The sequence below is a fragment of the Dermacentor andersoni genome, unplaced genomic scaffold, assembly GCF_023375885.2.
Source record: "Dermacentor andersoni unplaced genomic scaffold, qqDerAnde1_hic_scaffold ctg00000041.1, whole genome shotgun sequence".
Classification (NCBI taxonomy): Eukaryota; Metazoa; Arthropoda; class Arachnida; order Ixodida; family Ixodidae; genus Dermacentor; species Dermacentor andersoni.
Window position 1 is genome coordinate 2,253,322 of NW_027314754.1, and position 24,873 is coordinate 2,278,194.

A 24,873-nucleotide genomic window follows, 5' to 3' on the forward strand; every position below is an offset into this window, starting at 1 on the left:
ACAGTACCCGACCAGGAAGGCCTTCGTTGCCACCACGATCAATAAGCAAGGTCAAGTCAGAAACGCTCTCACAGTCAAGACCCACAAGTCCGAGATAGCAGAACAGGTTGCCATCGCACTCGCGCTCACAGACCCGACCATCACCCACGTCTACAGCGATTCACGCTCGGCCGTCAAAGCCTTTCAGAAAGGAGCAGTTGCAAGCCAAGCACTACAAATAATAAATAGATCCGCACCGCTGCAGCATCACACCATCTGCTGGTTCCCGGCACACCTCGGAGAGATCGAGGACGCCCCTCGCAATCTTAATGAGATGGCTCACAGGAGCGCGCGAGACCTAACCCTCCGCGACGCCACCTATTCTGGTCGTGACCATCCCAGCGAGAATCGGGACCCTCCCTCCACATATAACGAGATCATAAAGCACTTTTATCTAGACCGCAGAATATTCAGCACACCTCACAATAAGCTCACCAGGCCTCAAGCCCTGACGTTCAGAATGCTTCAAACAAACACGTACCCTACGCAGAACAGACTACATCACTACATGCCTGACCTATACAAAACATTATATTGCGAAAATTGCCATAGCACACTAGACGTCCATCACTTGCTCTGGCCGTGTGGTCGGACCCACGCAAACAAGGATCAAGAGTCCGCCAGGCTACAAGACGCATTACGCAGCACGGATCTGGCGGAGCAGCTCTGGGCTGTCCAGCGAGCCCACGATGCGTCCAGGGAGTTACAACTCCCGGTCCCAACGTGGGAGTAGCCCGCTCTATGGGACCTTGCGCCCCGTAGCTCGCAGGACCTTTCAATAAAGTTACTCCATCCATCCATCCATCTTAGAACTTCAACCAGACAGTTCTATTCTCATTTTCTTCTTCCAGAAAATCTCTACGCCCTCTCCGCGTCTCCATTTTTCTAGCATAGACTTCCACGGTAAGCCTTGCAAGGTGCCTGCAATCTCTCGGTCCTGTTTTGCTGTTTGCATGGTTGTCCATTTTGTACACAGTATATTGCAAGGCGAAATGCTTTTGAGCAAATACAATGGAGGTTTACTGGTACGCGATGACTTTCGCTCTTTCTTTGGTAAAGCTGTCTTGGTTAATAAGAATTGCGCGAGTAACTGGGCATTTAGCAAAGATGAATGTCCCGCATTTCATGACAAACAAGGTAATTTTCATGCAGTCCCTCGAATACGCCTTACAATATATCACTGAGGATTTTCATTGACGCAGGGGAAGTTATGGAATCTCCGTCAGCACGCCAGTGCACGCTACAGCAGGAAAATGCGTGGGAATATTGAAGGAATGCATAAAAGCGAAAACAATTTTTAGAAGCTTTTGAAACACTGAAACTTTATATACAACTTTATCACGGGAAAATACCACCCACTAGAAGGTAGACGTTATACAAGAGGTTTTTACTAGCTATGACAGGCCCGTTGTTATCTTGGAGTGCCTATTATTGTGCGATCAATTATTTGGGCGCTCGAGATGTGTCGCCACGGCTGGTGTCGCCGTGCTGTCAATCCCGCGCGTGAGTATTGGAGTATGTCTCCAGAAACGCAGGATATAAGCAGTGCATTTGGCTACAAAAATTTGGCAACGCACCCCTGAGCTTCGCACAGTCGGCTCCATTTACCGAACAGGTTTTCGTCGAACTCTCTAAAATTGTACACAAAATTAGTCACGGAAGCGTTCCCAGGAAAGTGAACATGCGCCTTCATACGTGCGCGACAAGCTTTCGTAGTGCAACTACATTGCACTACATACGCTGATAATTTAACGATGTATATTGTGCGTATATATTACATATAATGTAAATGTTTGCATGATATTAATACACATTTTAGAATTTTCGTTTGGAATGTGTGTTCAAGAGTACAAATGCAAGATCTAATTCCTTTTAAGAACTGTATCCGAGCTACCATGATTGCGAGGGCTGAGGTAGGCGTAACTCTATCATTTATGATTTTAAATTTATTAAGCATATGCTGTATTGAAGAACGACTCGGCTATAAACTTAATATAGGTGTGCCATGTATTTCCTAATTAGAGTGGCTTTGATCCGTCGCGGTTGCTCTGTGGCTATGGTGTTGGGCTGCTGAGCACGAGGTCGTGGGATCGAATCCCGGCCACGGCGGCTGCATTTCGATCGGGGCGAAATTCGAAACACCTGTGTGCTTACATATAGGTGCACGTTAAAGATCCCAAGGTGGTCGAAATTTCCGGAGTCCTGCACTACGGCGGGCCTCATAATCAAAAAGTGGTTTTGGCCCGTAAGACCTCATAATTTCATCTAGAGTGTCTTTGCCTAACCCAGGCAGTTTTCATTGTGCATGTGTAGCTTAAATATTTTTTGAAATATGGCGCGCAATAAATGTATATGGAGGTACTGAGCAAATGAACTTATGGCTGTTATAAGGCAACAACTCGTTGGCTATGACAGGTGCCTTATTAGGCACCTGCAAGTGATTGTTCATTATGACCCACATGCACGGTGAACACATACCCAAGAATTGGGACTTTTGATTGCTTCTTTCACTACCACGTGGCATATCGAGCTCAAAGATTTAAAATATCGCCACATGTCATATGCTATGGCTCACAAATAAAGAGAACAGAACAAAAAGAAGCACACCTTGCGACTGCCGCTTCCCTCGGTACATAAAAACGAGCGCGCTAATGTATCAGCGTTATCTCGAAGACAGCCAACTACTTCCTCTACTAGTAATGAATGGACGATTCTGCCAGACACACGGCCTGACAGCTGGTCGTCAATCCGGAGAGATGTCTGGCCGAGATAACGGCTGCCGCGAAGCTTTCGCGGTATATTTTTTTCTCGAGCGTTTTTTTTTTTTTTTTTAGTTCTGCACGGCAGTGGCCAGGCGCTTGCGGATACGTCAGGCTTCTGTTTCGTGGCTTTCCTATAGGACCGGCCTGACCCATTGATTAAGAATCTCTCGGGCCTGTCTCCGAGTCTCCGATGCCGGCTACTGAAATACATGTAAAACGCAGGAATAAGAAAACCGCCGCACCGATTTCAATGAAATTTGTTGCATTTAACAAAGAAACCTTTGACAAGAAACTTTGACAAGAAACCTTTGACAAGAAACGAGAGACCATTTAACAAGAAACAAAGAAAGTTGGCGTCTTTCTCTTCATATTTATTAAGCAGGAACGGCAGTGTGAATCTAAGAGACAGCAAAAAAATAGGTCGTGTGGGAACGTGGAACATGACACTTGGCGGCGCTGCGGGTGCCTGAATCAGTGTAATGCATTCATAACGCTCGCATAACGCTGTAAATGAAACTGCACACAAGCCTCACGTAACGTGCGTCATTTATAAAAAAAATATGAAGTCGTTGCCTAGTTCAGTTGGCCGATAATGGGGATACCTGCTACATGCCTTGTATTACGTCTGAAAATCTGAGAAAATGCAGTATTCACTAATTTCTACAAACTCCATAATTACCCCAGAGAATGCTGATTTGCTCTTGCGGGGAAGCAATTGCTAATTTCTTTCGCTATGCTGGTGTCATCAGCATACACCAATTAAACGGCTATCGATTCAGTGGACAATTGACACTGAAGATTACCTAGTATTTAAAGTATGTCTCAACAATTTCTTCTTTGAAAAACAAAGGAACACAGCTATAACACGAGAAAAGGTATAACGTGGGAAGCGCTGACCGCAAATTTTAACCGAAGTCTTTTGAACTATTACGAATGCGTCTTCTATTTTGATTCGTTTACTCACGACTCAAGCAAGCTAGGCTTGAATTCTGTAAACACGGCGCCATAGTGTGATTAAGCAAAATTCTTCAGGGTTCTCGTGTTCACTGATTGCTGACTTATCTACAGATAAATAAAGATTAGTGAAGATATAATAGAGTCCTCTCTCACCTTGGTGCCTTAACTGATTGGTAGAACCAATTTCTCGTGGAAATAAAAGCTAATCAATGTTAATTTATGTGGTTGGCATGAATTACTCTAACTTTATTCTATGTTCTCAATTAATGGGGGGGGGGGGGGGCATGATATGCCGCGGAATTAAGGCATTATTGTGGGAGGCGGCAAAAACATCAAGATTGCTGCGGTACACCAAATCCGCAGGTAGGGGACTCCAAGCGAAAAATGTTATTGGAAAAAAAGAATACTTAAAATGTTACTAAATGGATTGTCGATAGTAATGCTTAGCATTCGAGCGCGTAGCAACGAACTATATTTCTGAAGTCACGTTTCTTTTACATCTGTAGTTGTCATTCTGAAACTTCCGTCTATTTGGTTATGTGTGGCCTAAGCCGGTATTTTCCCATGTTGCTATGGCATTCACTTGCCATGGTAACGCTTGAGCATGGTGGCATGACGACGACTGTATGACGCCGACGCACTAACGACTATAGCATGAGAGAAGGGATGCCGTCGATTGAATGACAAAGGCGGTATGACGACTACGAGATGATGACAGTCATGTGAGCATTCTTAAATGAGGACGTTGGTATAACGACGTCAACATGACGACTCCAATGTGAGAACAATTGGATGACGATGAGTGTATGACGACGATGGATGGCAACAATTGGATGACGAAGCTGGAATGACAACGATGGCATGACGGAGGCTGCATCGCGACGACGATATGACAACGGATGCATAATAGCGACTGTCTGAAGACGATGTTATGACAACGATGGCATGGCAGCGGGCGCACAATCACGATTCATTGACGACAGCATAATTACGGTAGAATCACGAAGGCGAATCGACGCCTCTGGAATGACGAAGGTAGTGTGACAATGACCACGGGACGACACTGAAGTTATGACATTGGTAATGGTTGCAGTGGTGGCGGCATTCTGAATTCTCGTGGCTGGAGATCACATGCCGTAGCGCAAGGGAGTATCAAACATTTCATCGCCTTCCCATTTGCCGTTTCTCGGACAGCCAAAAAAATTGTTCAGTTCTTTTGAGAATTTATCTGTATATACAAAATCTAGAACTAAACTCTGCAAATGAAACCATTAGCGAATCGCTAATTCAAACAACAACATAGGACGTAGGCAAGTATGCGAAAAATAAGTCTAGATCTATCAGCGAGATCTTCAAGTATAAAACAAAAAGAGGTAAGCATTGAAATTCGCTATGACCAAGCTGTCTTCGCTTGGTATAGCAAAGGATACAATGAATTTGTATAAGCGGGGATAATAGCATGAATGCTCCTAAATTCCAATAATTCCTCATGCAGGTCAATAAACTTTAGGGATGACATTTGTTATCGTTTCTTGAAACACTCACTGCGCTCATTCACGCCGACAAATATTTGTATTCGGTAATATAGCCTTTGAACTTCTCATGCGATTTGGTATGATGCTGGATGTTTCGATAAGTGTCTCTTTTTCTTTCTCGATAAGGGTGTCTGTTACATGAAAGCATTGAAAGAGGTAGGTGAAGTGAGTAGACGAATTGTTTTTCGTGCGGGTATAAACAGAGACTGCTTTTTTACGCGCTGAATGAATATTACCGGTGTACATCTTGCCGCTTAAAATGCTTCACAGTATCTGTGCGCAGCAAATTTCTACCCGCTTTTACAGCACAGGCATGATCGTGCTTGCTGCGTCAGCGCTTCTTGCGCGGGCCTTTCCAACCGCGCGTTCCTACAGCCTGGAAGGGCAGCGTTGCTGAATGTTCATAACTGATAGCTGACGCCGCCATCCTGCTATGCGTTCTCACCACTACCGTATTGATAAGGGTAATTGCATAGGTTTTTGGCCCGACTAATGTCTAATGGCGATTGAAATTAAACAACTATGTCACTGTTAATATAATCTTCACTCACTTCAAAACATTTTTCACACCTTTGAACTAACATTTATACGCCATTCAAAACATAATCTGGGTTTTTGTCCTTAAAATAATCGCGGTCTGCATTCTTCACTTCATCACCAAGAGCAATTTTTTCCCTGAAGATCTTTATCGAGTTTTGAGAAGAGGCAGTGGTTACTGGGTGCCATGACTGCGTGTCAGTCCTTCACTGAAAACTTTGCAACGCTCGCCGTGTCACTACATCGTTGTTGTAAAGCAGGCCATCGCCAGAATAAAAAATCCCTCGTCTCTCCTCGCGTATTGCATGACGCAGTCCGTGTAGAAGTAACGCGTAAGATGTGCGTTCATAGTGGCGCTCCATTCCTTGAAGTCGATCAACAGAATCCCACGGCAATCCCAAAATATCGTTGTCATACACACTAAACATTTTAACACCCTTAAGGGTGTAAATCAGTTTGTCGCCAGACGAACACCCTAAGGGTGCTGTTGTCTACACCCTACAGTTGGGGTGCAGTTATATCACCCTAGAGGAAGGGTGTCCAGCAAAATAAATTTAGGGTGTAGGGGTGCAAGTCCATATTAACACCCATCTATGTGGGTGTTGGAAGGGTGTACACCCTTTTATTGCTAGTGTGTATGGAAGGCAGGTTCGGCAGTACACGCCTTCAATTACTACTATGTACAGCGATCCACGCGTAACGCTCGCGTGTGCCAGAAGGTTCAAGTTCGGCTACCTAACGCACCGTCGAACAGCCGGCCTTGAAGCTTCGATGGGCACACATGCACGTATACGTGTGGATCACATTACATATTAGTAATTCACGGTGTATATTGCAAAACCTGTCTTCGCTGCACATATACAACCTAGCAAATGTCACTTTTGAGCATGTATATCAACACCAACGGTTATCACGATTTCCAGATCCACATGAAATGCAACACAGACTGGTACGATATATGGCATTTTCAAGAAAAATGTAAATATATTTATTGCATGCTGCAATACAGAGTACAATATATACATAAATCACATGAAATATAAACATGCACAATCACCAAACACATCGGTAAGTACAAGAACATGTACATTTCCCACAAAGGTATCTAAAATATAAGTATTGATCAAATCTGTTATTAGAGAAGAAACTATGTATAGCAGCACTGAAAGAGCCTGAGTTGACCTCGCAGTGTTTTGGGCCACATAAAGGAATAAATTTTCAGTATAAGGCTCAATGAACGAAAATTCAAGTTTTGATGCCTTGAAAAAAAAAGGGGCATTGCAAAGGTGAATTAGGGGAGTAATTGAAATGCAGAGCAAATGCACAAGACACCTGTTACTTTGCACACTAATGTAATCGCAAAGCATTATGAAAAGTTTGGAAAGTCGATGTAAGCATAACTGGCCAACATTTTTCGGACTGAAACAATACTTTCCAAGCATAGACGTGCTTTAAGTGAGGTTTAAGCCAGCAGTATTATTGCTAATTTTCTCTTTCCAACAAGATTACTTGAGCACTAAAAATATGTAGAATTTTTTAGTGCCTACATAGTTTGTCCTCTTTTGTGAAACGAGAGTTCTCTGTGCTAAAAGTGCTGTGTAGAAGATTTTCTAACTACAATTCCAGTTTCTATAAATTTCTGTCTTGTAACCCGAAGGCACTGGTACATATACAATATGCAGTTTGAAAATAGGTTCTTTTCTTACCATAAATCAAGAGTGAGTATTCCATATTTACTATAGTGTGGGTGCAAGGTGCAGTAAAAGGCCTGATAAAAGCAAACCACTGTTGATTAAACAATTTCGCTGAACACGAAAGGTGGACAGTGTTTTAAAATACATAGTAAATTTCTAAATTATTTGCACTTAGATGCAGTAATACAAGATTAGGGCTTGCTGTAGCATGTGAGTATATAAATTAGCAAATATGGTTTAATAAATTAGCCATACTCTGGTTACTAAAAGAACACAGGCACAGGCAGTCATGGAAAAGTTCAAGTTAAATATCACACTGTTAACATTTGCCAGCAAATGGTCGTATCAAACATTATAAGTATACTGAAAAAGGTGCTTTCTTGGGATAGTTGGCAATTAATGCGAAAAAATTACGTACAGCGTCAATTACAAGGACTACGAGAGACGACATAGACTGCGCTGACTTCCAATATTTTATTGCATTGCCACATTGTGTGTATGTATACAAGAGCGGGCATGCGCAGAAAATGAGTCACAAGGGGCGTCTAACAGCAAGTCATTGTACTAAGGACGTGGTCACCTGAAAAAAAAAAAAAAAACATTACAATTTCTATCTTTTGAGATACAAGACTTCACTAGGGTCAGCGTGATACAGGGGGCACTAACGCACACACTACCCAGTTTTCTGGTGAAATTTGCTTCTATAGTTTCCCGGATGACCTGTTAGCTGTGTCTCGCTAGAACTTCCGTATATTCTAAGAGGGGCTCGCAGTCAGTCCTGGGGCAATGGATGCCCAAGTGGCCTTGAACAGTGTTATGGACGTTATAGTGCTCTCTTAAACAATCATTTAGGCACCTGCCTGTCCGTCGAACATATTTACTGCCTCAAAATAGGGGAATATGGTAAACCAAATTCGTTGCACATATCGCAAAACGTTTTCTGCGCCCGACAGAGCAAGAACTCTGGCGTGATTTGGGCGCGTTTACACACTTACAGAGCTTTGCCAGCTTTTCTGGGGTTGAGAGAAGGCCTGTGATTCCTGGAGGTTGCCGAATCTTTTTAGCCTATCGGAGACATCATGCACATACCCACCGGTGGCACTGCGAACCTGTCTTTCAACCGGTTGGTTCCTTGACTGAGCGGGCTCATCACGGTTTGTGCCCCTCAGAAGCTGTTCCACTATGGCTGAAATTAAGGCCAAAGGGTAGTCAACCCTAGAAAGGTGATCAACCTGCGCAGCAAGACGATGTTGCATCTTGTGTGAACAAGATTTATTGAGGCTGTTAACGAGGGAAAACTTTTAATACCTCATTTAACGAGCTTTGAGTGTGCAGAGTTAAAGGGCAAGAGTGACTTCTTACTTCTCAGATCGAAGCACCAGCCTGAGATCTACAAAGCGCGAGGAATCATCAATGGGGACCTCATGCGTTAGTTGTAGAGGCTTTCTTAAACATCTCCAAGACTCCCGAAGCAACAGGCTCGAAAGCGTGATCAGTGCAATCAATGAATACCACGTGGTCATTCACAAACCTGCACACTTTGACAGGAGACGCATCTAGGTGACCTTCAATATTGCAATCATGATGAGCGAGATAAATATAACATAGTGGCGGCGCCAGGCATGATCCTATACAAATACCATTTATTTGTATATTGTGCAGGATCATGCCTGGCGCCGCCACTGAGTGATATTTATCTAGCTAATCATGATTGAAATATTCAAGGTCCCCTAGATGCGTCTCTCGTTGTCAAAGTGTGCAAGTTTGTGGACGACTACCTGGTATTTATTGATTGCACTGATCATGCTTTTGAGCCTGCTGCTTGGGAGACTTAGAGATCTTTAAGAGCTGCAGCCTCTAGAACTAACAAATGAGGTCCCCACTGATGATTCTTTGCGCTTTCTTGATCTCAGGCAGTGCCTTACAAATAAACAGGTGGGCTAGTGCTTTGAACCGAGAAGTAAGAAGTTACTCTTGCCCTTTAACTCTGCACATTCAAAGCTTGTTAAACGAGGTATTGTAAAGATTTGCCTCGTTAACAGCCTCAATAAATCTTGCTCACATAAAATGCAAGATAGTCTTGCTGCACAGGTTGATCGCCTTTCTTGGGTTGGCTACCCTTTGGCCTTAATTTCAGCCATAGCGGAACAGCTTCTGAAGGGCACAAAACGCGATGAGCGCACTCAGTCAAGGAACCAGCCGGTTGAAAGACTGGTTAGCAGTGCTACCGTATGTGCATGATGTCTCCGATAGGCTAAAAAAAGATTTGGCAGCCTCCAGGAATCCCAGTCCTTTTCTCAGCCCCGGAAAAGCTGGCAAAGCTCTGCAAGTGTGTAAACGCACCTAAATCGTGTCAGAGTTCTTGCTCTGTCGGGCACAGAAAACGTTTTGCGATATGTGTAACGAATGTGCTTTACCATATTCCCGTTTTGAGGCAGTAAATATGTTGGACGGACAGGCAGGTGCCCAAATGATCGTTTAAGAGTGCACTATAACGTCCATAACACTGTTCAAGGCCACTTGGGCATTCATTGCCGGGACTGCCGCAGCATGCCCCTCTTGGAAGATACGCAAGTTCTAGCGAAACAACTCACCCGGTACATTATTGATGCTTATTCACCAGAAAAATGGGTAGTGTGTGCGTTAGTGCCCCCTCTATCATGCTGACCCCTAGTGAAGTCTTGTATCTCCACAGATAGAAATTGTGATTTTTTTTTAGTGACTATGTTCTTAGTACAATGACTTGCTGTTAGAACACCCCTTATGACTGCCTTTCATTGTCTGCGCATGGCCCTTCTTGTGTATAAACACACGATGTGGCAACGCAATAAAATATTGTTGGAAGTCAGCGCTGTGTATGTCATCTCTCGCAGTCCTTGTACTTCACACTGTACGTCATTTTTATACTGAACAGTGAATATTAATTGATTCAAAATTAGAAAAAATATAGTACACATCTGAGCTGCAAGAATGCAATTGATACAGCAAATGACGTTTAGCTTTCCAAAAGAAAAAAAATGTTCACGTTTCACCACGAGGTGCAGGGACTCCATTCTCTGAGCATCTTGACCAATAAATGCAGCGCATGGCATTGCTGGAATCTTGCATCCTGCATTAGCAAAATAAGAAGAGAATCATGAGAGTTCAGTCTGTGCAATTACACATGTGCACTGTGGAAAATTAGATAAGGCAACAAGCTCCTGAAAGTAACAAACTTAAGTAATGTGACTGGGAACAATGAACAGCTCAGGCAACTGGGCGAGGCAGGTGAAAGTAGGAGAAATTTCTATTTTGCAAATTTAGGAATTGCATTTACTGTGAACACTAAACCACTATGTCACTGTGAATACAAGGCACATACAGCAGCAAAAGCAAATAAATTTACAGTAGCCTTTTCACCATAGAAAATATGAGTGAATAAAATTTAAGGACACTAACAATGACATCTCTCAACAACAGAAATTTGTCCAAAAGTGTGTATGTGACCTTAATATAAAATTGACATGAAATGTGGAATATATCTCTGCATTATACTTTATAAGTACTGCAGCTGAGAACCTTACGGGATATGGCATATTAAGACTGACATGCACAAGACATTAAAAAATGGCTGTTTTTACACAACATTATAACACTAGGAGACAAAGAGTAATTTTACAGAGAGTGCACACAAAATGAAAATGAGGGAAGCCCCACTGGCATTATCATTTGCCCTGCAATACATGCATCCAGCCCAACAATCTCCAACTCCCCAATGCAGTTTATTAGACCCTTTCTGTATCCTAAAATTTATTGTGTATTTCTTATTTACTAATTTAGTAAGAATTGACATTTTGGCATACTTTCCTTGAAAATTTAGCATGTGTTGACTATTTTTTTAGAGCAGGCCCCTTTCTTTCAATAGGTTAGCTTGGCAAACGGTGACAAGTAGTATTCTCAAAGATCATAAGTTTAAATAAACTTATGATCCTTCGTCATGCTCCCACTTTCTACTTCATGCTCTAAACTGTGATACCCCTCCTAGGCAGTTTATGTTATTCTGTGAATACATACATGGTCCTCCTTTGTGTAGCATCTCAACTAGAGCCTGAAATTTCTTGCCTCCTAAAAAAATCATCTTTACCGCCCAAAATATATTGCACGGTTACCCTTCACTTGGGGGGTGGGGAGGGATTGTATATAAGTGTTCACATATTCAATGAACCTCAGAGCCACACCCGTTTCTCATCCTGTGTTGCCACTACCCGCATGAGTCGCAATGGTTGTAAATTGGCTACCCACCCTCCCCCGCCTAAAAGTACATTTTGCCACATGGAAAATGACCACAGCATTGTATTTGATTGAATGAGTCCTCCTGTGCATGTTTTTTTTCTCGTCTTGTAATGGCTAGGTTCAACATGGTCAAGTCTGAGAACTGCCAAGCCCCAACCAATACTTTGTGTATTTTCAAAATTATGAAGCATTCATTTTTCAAGACTTGTCCCAAATTAAGCATGAGGCAGATTTTCATGACGCAAATGAGGAAAGGTTGTGCTTAATGACAATAATAGGCCTGCTATATCCTGCAAAACTGTATGAAATGACATATGCTTGCAATTTTCATGAGCAGCTAGCTCAGTACAAGAAATAGGTGCAATGCCTGCGGAAATGTTTTTTAACACCCATGAGAGGTCCTAGTTTTTTGTAATTTCTTCAAATCCCTTGCAGTCTAGATTGCAATCCGGCGCATGTTAATATTGTATTTGAAATAAAAACAGCTCAAATATTAAGGTTTTGAGAATTATACGGGATGAAATTAAAGGTAGACAAGTAATGCAACGAGCAAATAACAAGCTCATTGCATAGAGTAAGGAAATATTCCTTTCCTGCAAAAACATTGTTAGCAGGAAGGTCATACGAAATTAGCACTGAATGTACAATAAAGAATATCATGCTGGAATGCCCCCATCTGTGAATATTCTTGCACAAAGAAAATCCTCATTATGAAAGGCCATCAAGAAAATGCAAGTGTATGCTTTGCTTTGGATCAACAGTCATACCTGCAGTATGCACTACAATCGGCAATATTTAAAAACACACACAACTGCATATGATATCAAGCTTAGGCCGCCAAAGAGCCTCAGAGTTTTAAATTATAACTTGATTTACTATATTAAACTACACACCTATATCTACTTACAATGTAGTCTTCCCAACTGCTTCCTAGAAGACATCAACCATCTGCCTGAAGGCGAACGCAAGTGGCTTGCTCTTAATGGAGGGCACCAAGGCTGGGCATTGTGAAATCGATGCTATCATCTGCATGACCTGCGAGAAACAACACTCTAAGATAAACAAATGCTATTAGAATGAAAGACAAGATCACTGGTAATGAGCCTCGTTTTGGTTTGCACGAGAAAAGCAAAAAATATGGACTTTGCGCTGCTTACTCAAAAAGAAGCAAGCTTCCTTCCATATGTTGCAGTCATGCATTAAGATTGTCACACAGCTGCATGTTTGTATGCTCATATGCTGCTGTCGCTACTGTGCCAGCATGCCTTGCATAACTTATTATTTCAAGTTATATTGATTATTGTGTTTTCTTGCCAATTTTTGGCAAATAGCACCAGCAAAGTAGTAGCTCACTTACACACACACACTCCCTTGTGAGGAGCGAATTCACACACGCACGCATGCATGCACGCGCGCACACACACACACACGCACAAGCCTCTACCACATAAGCAGCTTCCCACGCTTGACACACTGCATTTTTTATCCTTTGACACTCCTACTGCTAAGGCACAAAAAGCCTTCGTGTGACCGACCCTAAACTCCTCAACCTACACTTCCAGCTTAAACACTTTCTCGAGATCCAGGACAAGCCTTCTAGCTTCCCTAGTGCTCCAAAGTGTAGTTACGAATTTCAATAGGGCTATAGGCTACAGCTCTCGACGAGCATGCAAACTACCCGGAGAGACCTAAAGCTTGCATAGGATACCTCTAAAGCGCAACAACAACACTTCAAATTTTCAAGATTCATTAAAGCTCCTGAAGACAATTGCTATATACGTAGGACGGGGGGTCTTGAATAACCTGCTGTTCACAATTTCAGCGGTTGTATGCATCAACGGAAATGTGGGCTAATGGGAAATTCACGTCTTTAAAATCAGAATTAGTGTAATGGCGAAACACACTACCATATTTCTTAATCATTTATTTGTGCTCTGGATGTAACGTTTCTTTTAGAATAACAATCAAGGATATCGATTCATCAGGGCAGAGGCGGGAAAAAGGTGGAAGCGTATACCTGACGCCTTCCCACTGATCCTCCTGAGAAACAGCGCCTCGTACAGCAGTTGTCCAGGTTGGCTTGAAACCAAACTCTGCTTTCAGGCGGCAACACTCGCTGCACCAAATTGGAGGAGTTTTATTGCGAGTAAAACTCCACCGGCCTTATGCAATACATACGCACGCACACAAAACGCACTCGCGCGCACACAAATATACGCACTCTCAAAGCGCAGACACAAAGGCACGCAAGCGCACATTGATAAACACAAACAATCACACATACATGCAGGCAGACACGCTAACACGTGCACGCACACACAGTGACCCACTCAGAAACACGCTCACAAAACACGTACGCACTAGACACACGCAAGCACGCCGGCCCATACAAACCGGCATGTATGCGCGCGCAAGACGCACGCATGCACATGCACACACACACACACACACACACACACACACACACACACACACACACACACACGCACACACAAAGCGAGCTGAGCTGAGCGCACGCACACACACGAATCGAGCCGAGCGCGAGCGCGCACACACGCACAGACAAAGCGAGCCGAAAACATGTTAAAGGCGCCCGGCAAGCAGCAACAGCAGCACGCGACCGCATCAGGGAGAACCAATACCGCGCCAGTTCTTTCGAAAGGTGGCAAAGTCAGTCGTCCTTTTTCTACGCGACGCAAATGTGGTCGACCACATTTAACTTAAGTGCGAGCGACCGTATTACAAGAAGCCGCGCTGCACGCACAAAAGAAGCACGTCTATGAACGTTGAAGCGCTGAGAAAAGCGTAACTATGCAGGCGCATCACGCCCGATGTAAGACGGGGCGCGATCGAGGTAGTTAACTTGCCCTACTAGGAGTGCAGCTGCTCTTGCTCTTACATTAGTGAATTATGCTACGAGATCACAGTAAGATACTTCTAGAGCGAACAAAAACACGTAACAAACCAAAGAAATACCAAATAAATGGGCACTTGCCTGAAAATTTCCGTTATGGCAGTACTACCGACCGCCGACACAGGGCACGTTGCAACTGCTCGTCTCAGCGTCCGTGGATCCATCTTCCATTGCGTACGAACGCTTTGCTTTGAAGTGGAGCACGAGTAATACACAAAGCAGGGGCCACACCTTTTTCTACACCGCGCACAAAACTAATCACACGTTTAAAATTATGTCGCACAGCGCGAGACGCGAACGCATTTCACGTAGCTAAAGAATGCAATAATGGCGTAGCTTCCGCCTTCCCATCATGCCGCGCGCCGAAGTGACTGTACAGCGTCGTCCCATCACTTCCGGTCGCTTTTCATTGGGCAGGGGGCGGGCGCGCAAATTGAACGTTTATTCTGGCAGGTTTGCTGTCTCGAATGGCCGCCTGTTAGCTGCTGCTTCGTTGTGGTCTCCAACAAGAGCGGTGAGGCGGGTAGTTGCTACTACGGTTCGTGCCGAGCATATTTTTTTTTTTTTTGGGGGGGGGGGCGCAGTCTGCGCTGCATGGCTGAGGGTATAGTACACAAATCGGGACCGTGAGCGAGACGATCGGCGCTCTTCTGCTGGTGCGATTATATTATTCGCTGCGTCTAAACGAAGCAACCTTGCGAGGTCACAGCGTAGTTACAGGGATATCCTGGCTCGATAAAGACCCTCACATCTTGGTCGTGCGACAGCGACGCGTAAGCATTCATGAGGCGACTGAAGAATGCGTTTGTAAGAGCGTATGCTGTGGATAAGCAATTACAGCTTTGACGACACCAGCCCCTAATATATAGGCTGAGCCTTACAAACTGTGTCCGAGGATGCGCTTAGAAGGCAGACCAGTAGCTTAGTAAAACTCTGAATAACTTAGGCAAGGTACGTGGAGATTCGGATTTGAGAACTTCCAGCGTGATCTCGCCGCTATAAATGTCTTCGTTATGGCTTCACCAAGCAAATTGTACGTTGGTGCCATTGTACATCAGAGGCTCGTCTAATAGCACGTCCCTGTTTGTTCAGCAATGTATCCAGACAGCTTCTTTAATTTCGCCACTTCTTGTTGGGCTTTTAAGGGCACCGAAATATTCGTGCAGAATTGTGCAAGTTGCTCGCGCGTTTTCATTCTGCTACTGCAGTTAGTCTTAGAAGTGTTTAATTGCATGATAATATAATTGTGAGAACAAAATATAGTGATAATTAAATTGTAAGTGAAAGTGCGTACATTTTCTTGATGATACATTTTGTAGTGGCCGTCATGCCAGTAACATCAGAATCCTAGAAAAAGATCGACAGTCACTTAGGAATGCGAAAACTTAATCACTTCATGGATGTACACTTGCAATTATCACGTGACCGTGATACGTCATACATTGTCACGTGTCTTCACAATTCTACCTTCATCTGCCGTAATCCACCTTGCTACAGTTTGTACGAACCTTAACCGAATTTATTCCACCCTAATTCACATTATTTACCCATAATTGCTCATAATTAACGTTGTTCTATTTACTACGTTCTGTATCACTACTGACGTCATACAAGACGCTGATGACGTCACATTTTATTGCTTTGTATAATAAAGCAATAAAATGTGACGTCATCAGCGTCTTGTATGACGTCAGTAGTGATACAGAAGGTAGTAAATAGAACAATGTTAATTATGAGCAATTATGGGTAAATAATGCAATAATGCCGCAATTTCACCCCTTCTTTCTTTTGTGTCTACTAGGCCTTGAAAGTATGTATAATATACTTTCAAGGCCTAGTAGACACAACAGAAAGAAGGGGTGAAAGTATACAATATTTGCAGTGCAGGGCAAGAATAGAAAATTAAACTGTAAGACACTTTGAACAGCGATGTTGAATTAGTGGTGTCACAAATTGAGACTGTGGAGGCGGAAGGCGGTTCCATTCAGTGGCTGTTCTTGGCAAAAAGGAAGAATGGTACATCAATTTTGTGTTGATGGTCGATGCGAGACGAGATACAACTTCGTGTGGTGAAATATTTTCTTTAAGAGAAGGGTTAAAGTACCATATTCTATGAAAAATACACAGACGAAGGTACCTACGACGTAACCAAAGGTCAGGTTGACCTAGTGTTCTTTTCAGGGACGTGACGCTAAAAAGACGTGAATAATTTGAGAGAATAAAAGGGCGGCGCGGTTCTGAATGCTTTCAAGGGAAATGACAAGATTGACATGAGCAGGGTCCCGTATGGATTGTTGTTGCGGAGAACGCCATCTTTCCTACCTGAAAGGCCATAAAATGCTTTATCATTAAAAATGCAATAACTACACACATTGCTCAATGCGTGGACGTGTACACGTTACTTAGATTTATGCATCATAGCATTCAACACCCTTCAGTCGTCGATTTAACACCCTTCTTTTAGCAAAGTCGCACCTATGTGTAGTGTACACCCTTGTGATAGGGTGTTTTGACCAAAAAGGGTGCTAAAAGGGTGTGGACAGGGGTGTAAATGCAGAAAGCACCTCTCTTAACACCCATAAGGGCGTAAAAATGTTTAGTGTGTAGTCTTCTTGGTCGGCTGAGTCACAATGGTTTACCCCGGGGGCGCTTCACTTCATTTCCACTATTCCATGGATTCTCTGTTGGAAAGAAGATTATAGTAAAGAACCATGGTTTCACCCCCGGTGACAATAGACTCCCGCACTTCTCTCTCATTCTCAAGGCACAGCTCTAAAAACTTGACAGAACTGGTCAGACGGACGGACGGACGGGCGGACGGACAGCGAACTTTATTTGATCCTGAGGAGCTACTTTCACGACCACGTAACGGCAGGCCGTTTTAGCTGCTGGCCGCGCCCACGTAGAGGACAGAACACTGTGACGCTCCGCCCTTAACCGGCCAGACGATGGTTTTTCTGCACAAAAGAAATAATTACGGGGGACCCAGCTTTGTCAGACCTTCGTAATATGAAGCTTCTCATGAATTATTCGGAACACCGTCGTTAGAGAGAGTCCTACCAGTGGAGCGATTTCTGTCAACATTAGTCTCTTGTTGTTGACCGCTTCGTCCTGAACGAGAGAGACAATTCCTTCGGTCATGACCTCTGTGGGCTCACCACTGCGGTGCTCATTTTTAATGATCTTTCTCGCTAGTAGAAGCTGTTTTGCCAAGAACTTCACGGTGGAAAACGAAGCCGAGGCTTCCACGTAGGCACCATCCCAACGTTGTTTGAAAATATTTGAGATACCACGTCTTTGGTGAGCAATCTAACCACGCCTCTCTATTATCGGCCCTTCGCTTGCCTTGTGTTTGTCAGGCGAGCGCCTGCTTCCGACAAACGCGCGCACAGAGTTGAAGCGCGTGCAATGCCTCCTAACAGATGGCGCTGTGTGCCTGGAGCGGCCGTTTTGACATTGCTGTCACAGAACACCTATACAAACTTAGAGAAGGGAAACTGTACCTTCCACAGTGCTACGGAAATAAGCGTAGCCGTGGCGTCGTGAACTAAAGTATGTGACCACAGGTGGCGCTGTACAACAGGAAACGGGGTTTTGCACACGCTTCACCAGGTTTGCACACGCTTTACCAGGTGTTCTGTGGCTTTACTGGGTTTCTGGCTGCTGCGCCTCGATCGTGCTCCCGCCAGTTTAGTTGCTGTGTAGCAAACGTAGCGCCTACATATTTATGTAGGCGCTACGTTTGCCACACAGCAACCAAACTGGCGGGAGCACGATCGAGGCGCAGCAGAATACATGTAGCGCTGAGTCATATCGAGTTAAGGCACACTCTGAACTGACTTTTAAGGGCATCCCGAGTAGTGCCGCCGCGCTCCAGCTGTTGCATTTCGTGTAGGGCTACTGACAGAATGCGGTTTCCAGATGGCACGATGGCCTCGACTGGAATAAATGCACACGACACCAAAGATTGAGTAAGCCTGAAAATATTTTATTTGCATTTTACAAGTACAACAAAAAGCACACGTCTACGCATCCACACAAACGCGGTTACATAGTCAAGAACATAGTCAAGAGATGGCTCATTAATAAGGGTAGCACAAACGCACAAGAAAGAAGACCTAAGCTACAAAACGTACGGTCGGCTGCTAAGTATAATAATTTCCCTGTCACCGCGTGTCACTTTTATACAGCATCTTTACAGCACTACCAGGCCGGGTAGTTTGGCGGAAAGAACGCAACAGCTTATACGGCCGTCAGCTGCCTTTTCCTTACGGGTGTCATAATTGTGTCCGCATCAACGTCGTGCAAGTTCGCATACAGGTATCTGTATCTGAACCATATGTGCCAGCTTAATACACGTGTAGTGAAATTATGATAACCACTGCGTCTTATCAAACGTATTGGTTTTGCAAATGCGCATTACCGCTGACGGAACGACATACTGTAAGTGAAGCACAAGAGAACAAGGACAAAATGAGGATACAACACTTGAAGAAATGAAGAATTAGTAGGCATACAGCAAACAAGCGATGACGGAGAACACACAATGATGCATCGGGTGTTCTGCGACATCGGTTTGCGTACTTACGGTGTTATGAAGATCAACGGCATAAAAACGTACCTTCAAGCGTACTCCCTCAACCTCCGCCGCATTCATTATGATAGTGAACGCCTAAACAAAATGAAGCACTATTCTTTGCCAAGAGTAGACCTTCTTACAGCAAGTCTATGTAATGACTCGCAGACGAAACCAGCATGCTTTCGAAAATGTTTTACCGCCGTAGTATTCGAACGCCAACGGCCAGGAAACACATCGATACCAATAGGCTGTCGGCTGTCGGTGGTTAATCGAGCACAAAAACCCTGACGCTAGGACTAAAAAGCAGCTTAAACAATCAAATTAAAAGAAAATCAATTGCCTATTTGCCTGAGGTAAAAAAGCATCCTTAGACACCTCGATTGTTCATGTCAATGGTTTGTGTAAATTAAAAAATTCAGCATGTTCAGCGCCTCTAGCAGAGAAAGCGCAAATTAAACTATTCGACCAAATTACAGTAGCTCCACTTGCGCGCTTACGCTGAAACGCGCCTCGATTGATTTTTCGCCCTCTGTGGCCATTTGTTGAACTTGAGAGTGTGCGGGGCCTGTTGCTGTGTGGCCGGCAACTTGTAGAACTCGCCAAATATATGCGGCCGCCCGTGGGCTCCGCAGGCTGAGTGTCGGGCTCTTCTGTGTTCGACATGAGATACCCGCAGCTTACCGCGCGGCGCCATCGGTTTTCGCCGCCGACGCACTACAATTGTTGACGAAACTCTCCCTAGTAGCTTTGCTGCAACGTACATTACACAGACTATGAGAATGCACAGTTTTCTTTAGAGTAGCTAGTATAAGGTTCAGAAAAAAAATAGAAATTAACGTTAAAATTTTCCGCATGCGATTCTTCGTTTTCGTGACAAATAAGATGTTTTTAAAAAGAAAGTGAGCGTTAAATCACAGTAGGTGTCCGCCACATACAGTCCGTTATCTCAAATACTCTAATATGAACAATATTGAAAAGTACGTTGTGCACAAATAATTGCAAGTGTTTTTAAAACGAGAACTGTTTTACGGAAAGGCCTCTGAAGTTTGTTAACCGATGCAAAACGGAGCCCTATGTCAACAGCAATATACTATACAAGGTGACTCACGTAACTTGCGCCATAATTTAACAAATGCAATTGCTACCTAGCTGAACCGAGCCAAAGTAATGTTGTTGCTCAGTGTAACTGCTCAAGCATTATATTCCGAGCAAAAGTGTCAATGGGAAAATTGGAAGCATCCTTAAAAATTTGCAGCATCTGTTGGTCAATACTTGCTGCATAAAAGTTTTTTAAAAGCCTTACCTCCATTACTTTAACTCCCCCTCCCCTCTCTGCCCAGCGTAGGGTAGCAAACTGGATCTTCCCATCTGGCTAACCTCCCTGCCTTTCTGCTTTCTCCTCTCTCTCTCTCTCTGAAATAAAGCCCGCGAGATACGAAAAAGTACCGCGTGTCTAGTGGAGGGGCACTTTTGACAGGACAGTGCCCCACGTGCGGCAAGTTGTTTTTTTATCCACTTTCATTTCCATTAATATATCGTTTCTTTATTTCATTTATTAAGCACAAATAATTTTTCCTGTGTTGTCCTTGGTGTTAGTGTTTGTTGGCTTCGTATGATATGATTGATTGATGTACATTAGATAAAAAGTTAGATTTAGCATTCTTTAGTGTTGTTACGTACGTGTCGAATGCGGCCTTATGAGCAGACCAGCGTGTGGCCGTTGGCAAGTGTTGTGCGGTGCGATATAGATGTCTCTTGCGGTTACGTAGGCGGTTAAGATGGGTATTGTACCAAGGAGCATCAGAATTAGAGGCAATGATGTGGGATAAAATGTACTTTTCAGTTAGTTCCTGAACTTTAGCGGCGAACATGTCGCAATTGTGCTGAAGCGAACGATATTCAAAATTCGGTAGGAAAGTGTCGAGAAACGCATTTATTTCGTTAGTTATGGCGGCAAAGTTAGCGTTCTTGTATTTATGCATAATCTATCGGATTTTATTTGGTTTGGAGTTTAAGCGTTAATTGAAAATGCAAGTAGGCAGGTGGGTGCGTAATCCCCGAGATTGTATCAGGGTGGTATGTCAAAACCAGGTCAAGGGTGCTTGCGGTATTACAAGGTATGCACGTGAAGGTTGTATTACTAGTTCTGACAAGTAAAAAACTGTGCACAAGTCTAAAAACTCCTTATCTTGTGGTGCCGAAAAGGGAGTGAGTGAGTAACATACATACATACATACATACATACACACATACATACATACATACATATGCACGAGAATCAAGGTGGTTTAACCAAGGGGCCCGATTTTTAATATTCATATCATAAGAAGCCAACAAACAGAGACACCAAGGACAACACAGGGGAAATTGTACTTACTAATTGAAATAAATAAATAATATATTAATGGAATTCGAAGTGCATGAAAAAACAACTTGCCGGAGGTGGGGAACGAACCCAAGTCGTCGCATTACGCGTGCGATGCTCTACCAATTGAGCTACCGCGGCTCAAATAAATAAAATAACATAATACCACTTTCCGTGGTATTTATGTGTTAATCTCTGTTAAGCTGGGATGGTTCTATATCCCAGCTTCACGGTAGATGGGTTACAAGTGCTGTGGTTCTACAGCTAGATAGCTCTCTCAAAAGGGACCATTCCCACTCGAATCTACAGACGTACTGCCGAGCTATGCCTAACTGAACGCTGAGTGAGAGGATAAATTTAGCTCCGTTTACGTCATGCATGGTATAACAAGCGCGCCATGTCTGTACGCGAAACATGCAGACAACGTGCAGACCACCATGGAGGTGCCCGCTCCTACAAGTAAACAGACAAAGCAGTCATTTTTGGGGTTCAAATGATTTTTATTTAGAAGGAAGGGCAACGGTGGCATTCCCGCTGTACGGGTTGGTAGAGAAAAAAGTTTCATGGGGTGAGAGCCAAGAGACTAAGGAGCTTTTTGGCGAAGTAATGCAACTCTTATTCAAGTGAACTGTTCTTTCTCACTATGCTGAGTTCAAGCCTCTACTCATTTCTTGTGATGCTGTGTAGGAGCAATGCTAGCTCAGGTGTACTGTCTTCATAGGGAGGCGCCAATTGCTTTCACCTCAACAAGCTTGGTGCCGCGGAACGCAATTACGCCCAGCTACATCGTGAAAGAGTGGCACATTGTTTGCCGCTACTAAATTTTACAAGTATATCGCAGTACGGAAAGTCACATTCCTTGCTCACCACCAGCCCTCGCTAGGAATACTTAGCCCACAGAAACCAGTGCCTAAATGCTGTCTTCGCGCATGACACGGTAATGTCTCAAACATGCAGCGTACGATTTTAAGAAGCAATATCGGTAACGGAAACGGCGTCAGGATGTGGATATACTCAGCTGGCTACTATTTTCAGCGTGCATTGAAGAACCGCATCCCCCTGGTGACGTATGCTTAATCGAGGCTCTTCAAACAGCACCTCTTACTTATGGAGCAGTTGGGCACCTTGATTGAGAATGGCGAAGTTTTCTCGAGAGTACACTGCTGTTCAACAAGGCACTCTGAACCAGCTTGAAGGAGCAGATATTGTCCCGTACCGAAGAATAGCCACTCAGCTCGCCGTTAACCGCGGGTGTATTATATGGGGCTCTAGGGTTGTTGTACCAACAGCCGCACGAGAGCAACAATGGATCTTGTTCATGCAGGCCATCACGAAGCAGTCGCGATGAAAGCCTGTGCGCGTAGTTACGTGTTGTGACCGGGTCTCAATGCGGGCGTAGAGAAGACTGTGGGATGTTGCCCAACCTGTCAGCGAACACAGGGATATGCAGCCTAGGTTGCGACTTCTCAGTGAACACCGCCATCAATGCTGCGGCACACTGTGTATGTCGTTAGTGCGGGAGCTGCAGAAGGACGCGCCTTCTTGGTAGGGCTGGATGGCTTTACGAAAGGAGTGGCGGTGATAAAAGTAAACCAACCGACCTCGGCAGCGGTCATTTCGGAGCTGCCATCTCATTTTGCGGCATTTGGCACACTTCGCAAGGTAGCGTCGGATAATGGGAACGCTTTTATTCCTGCGCGAATGCAAGATCTCTAAAGGAAATCGGGAATCCAACTCATCTCTGCACCCTGCACCCGCGCAACGAGCGGTCAAGCCAAAAGATAGGTTGGTGAACTGAAGAAAGCACTGGCCCGAGACAACTCAGGATACCTTAACCTTCCAGTTTCACGATTAATATTTCAGCAGCGTAGCCCCGTCTTTTAAAGAAGTGGAGTTACACCAGCTAGAGCTACGTATGGCCGTGAGCTACCGCCGCTCATTGATCTCTTGATGGGGATCGATGAAACAGGCGCCAAAAACGAACAGCTGCCAAAGAGCAGACGATTCCAGCCAGATGAACGCATCTTGGTAAGGCAATTCGAAAAGGTACCTTACTGGCGCCCGTGTTTTCCCCTTGAAGCCTCTGGATCGGCGACCATGGCTCGTGAATACGCTGGCACAACCACTTGTAGGCCTGAATCATCTAAAGAAGCACCGATGCGATGTACAGGCAGAATGAAACATTGGAGGTCTGGCCGTGGGAAACAGACTTCGACTCGAAGGAAAACGCAGCTAAAATCACAGTGGTGCTGCAGCATGCCCCAGTTCCGAGGAGATCAACATGCGTGAAGCGAATTCCTACCTTCTACGGGGTCTCCTCCTAAGCGGGGAACAGTGCGTTAGTCTGTGTTCATCGCATGTAGTTGTTTGTGCGGTTATGTGACACTCGAGCACGCTTCTAGACAGCGTGCCGGTGGTGGCGCTTGTCTTGGTTCTCCGGAACTGCTGGACCTTCTGGCAATGGCGCTTCTCTGGCAGCTGGACCTGTTCTTAGTCACTAGTTCTTTAGCCCTCGTTGGATGCGATGTTCTTGTTTTTCTTCTCGGAGGTTCCTCTTTTTGACGGCACCAATGTAAACATCCCACTGGGACACTGTAAGCAGAACCCATTTATTGCTACATTCTTCTCCCTATCCTCATAGTCTTCTTTTCTCCTTCTTCGTTGCCACGCTGGCGAAGTGGAGCGCCATATTTATGAGGCGTGTGCTACAGCGGGACTTCCCTTCCGCGCTTCTCTAAGAACACTCGACATCATCTAGCGCTGGTGCCATCAAGCCTGCGCGTGGCCTCCGAGAAGGGAAGCGTCAGAGAATTGTTCCCTAGCATGGCGCACGCTTAGCGGCACATACTCAGGGACAAAAGTTGGCCAGACGTTCATTGAAGAGCGGCACATACCCCAGTGCAATTGTGGCTGAGCCTGCTAAAGCGTTGGCTGCTGTCCTTGAGGAACCCGTGTTATGTGGGTTTGATTTCGGCCACCATCGCAGAAATATAAATGGTCTTTTGCGTCATTGTAGAGCGGCGTATGCCCACTGTCACGTACCACGTTACTGAAGATGGCGTCTTCACGTATTGCCGTAAAGAAAAACTAAAGAGAAGCACTAAACTAGTTTAGGCTTATGATAACTAATGAAGTGAAGCTTGGTCAAGGCTCACGTTATAAGCGTTTATCGTCCGATGTGCAGTAAACTTCTAAGCCTCATGAGCAAGAAAGGAATGA

General features: G+C 44.4%; 1 long non-coding RNA gene across 1 annotated transcript; it reads right to left on the reverse strand.

The window, feature by feature from the left end:
* Positions 1 to 10,398: 10,398 nt before the first annotated feature.
* Positions 10,399 to 14,217, reverse strand: LOC129381540 (uncharacterized). Its single transcript, XR_008609706.2, has 3 exons — positions 13,814 to 14,217; positions 12,704 to 12,831; positions 10,399 to 10,633 (listed from the first exon to the last, which is right to left on the reverse strand). It is a non-coding gene; the product is annotated as an uncharacterized lncRNA (long non-coding RNA).
* Positions 14,218 to 24,873: the final 10,656 nt, after the last annotated feature.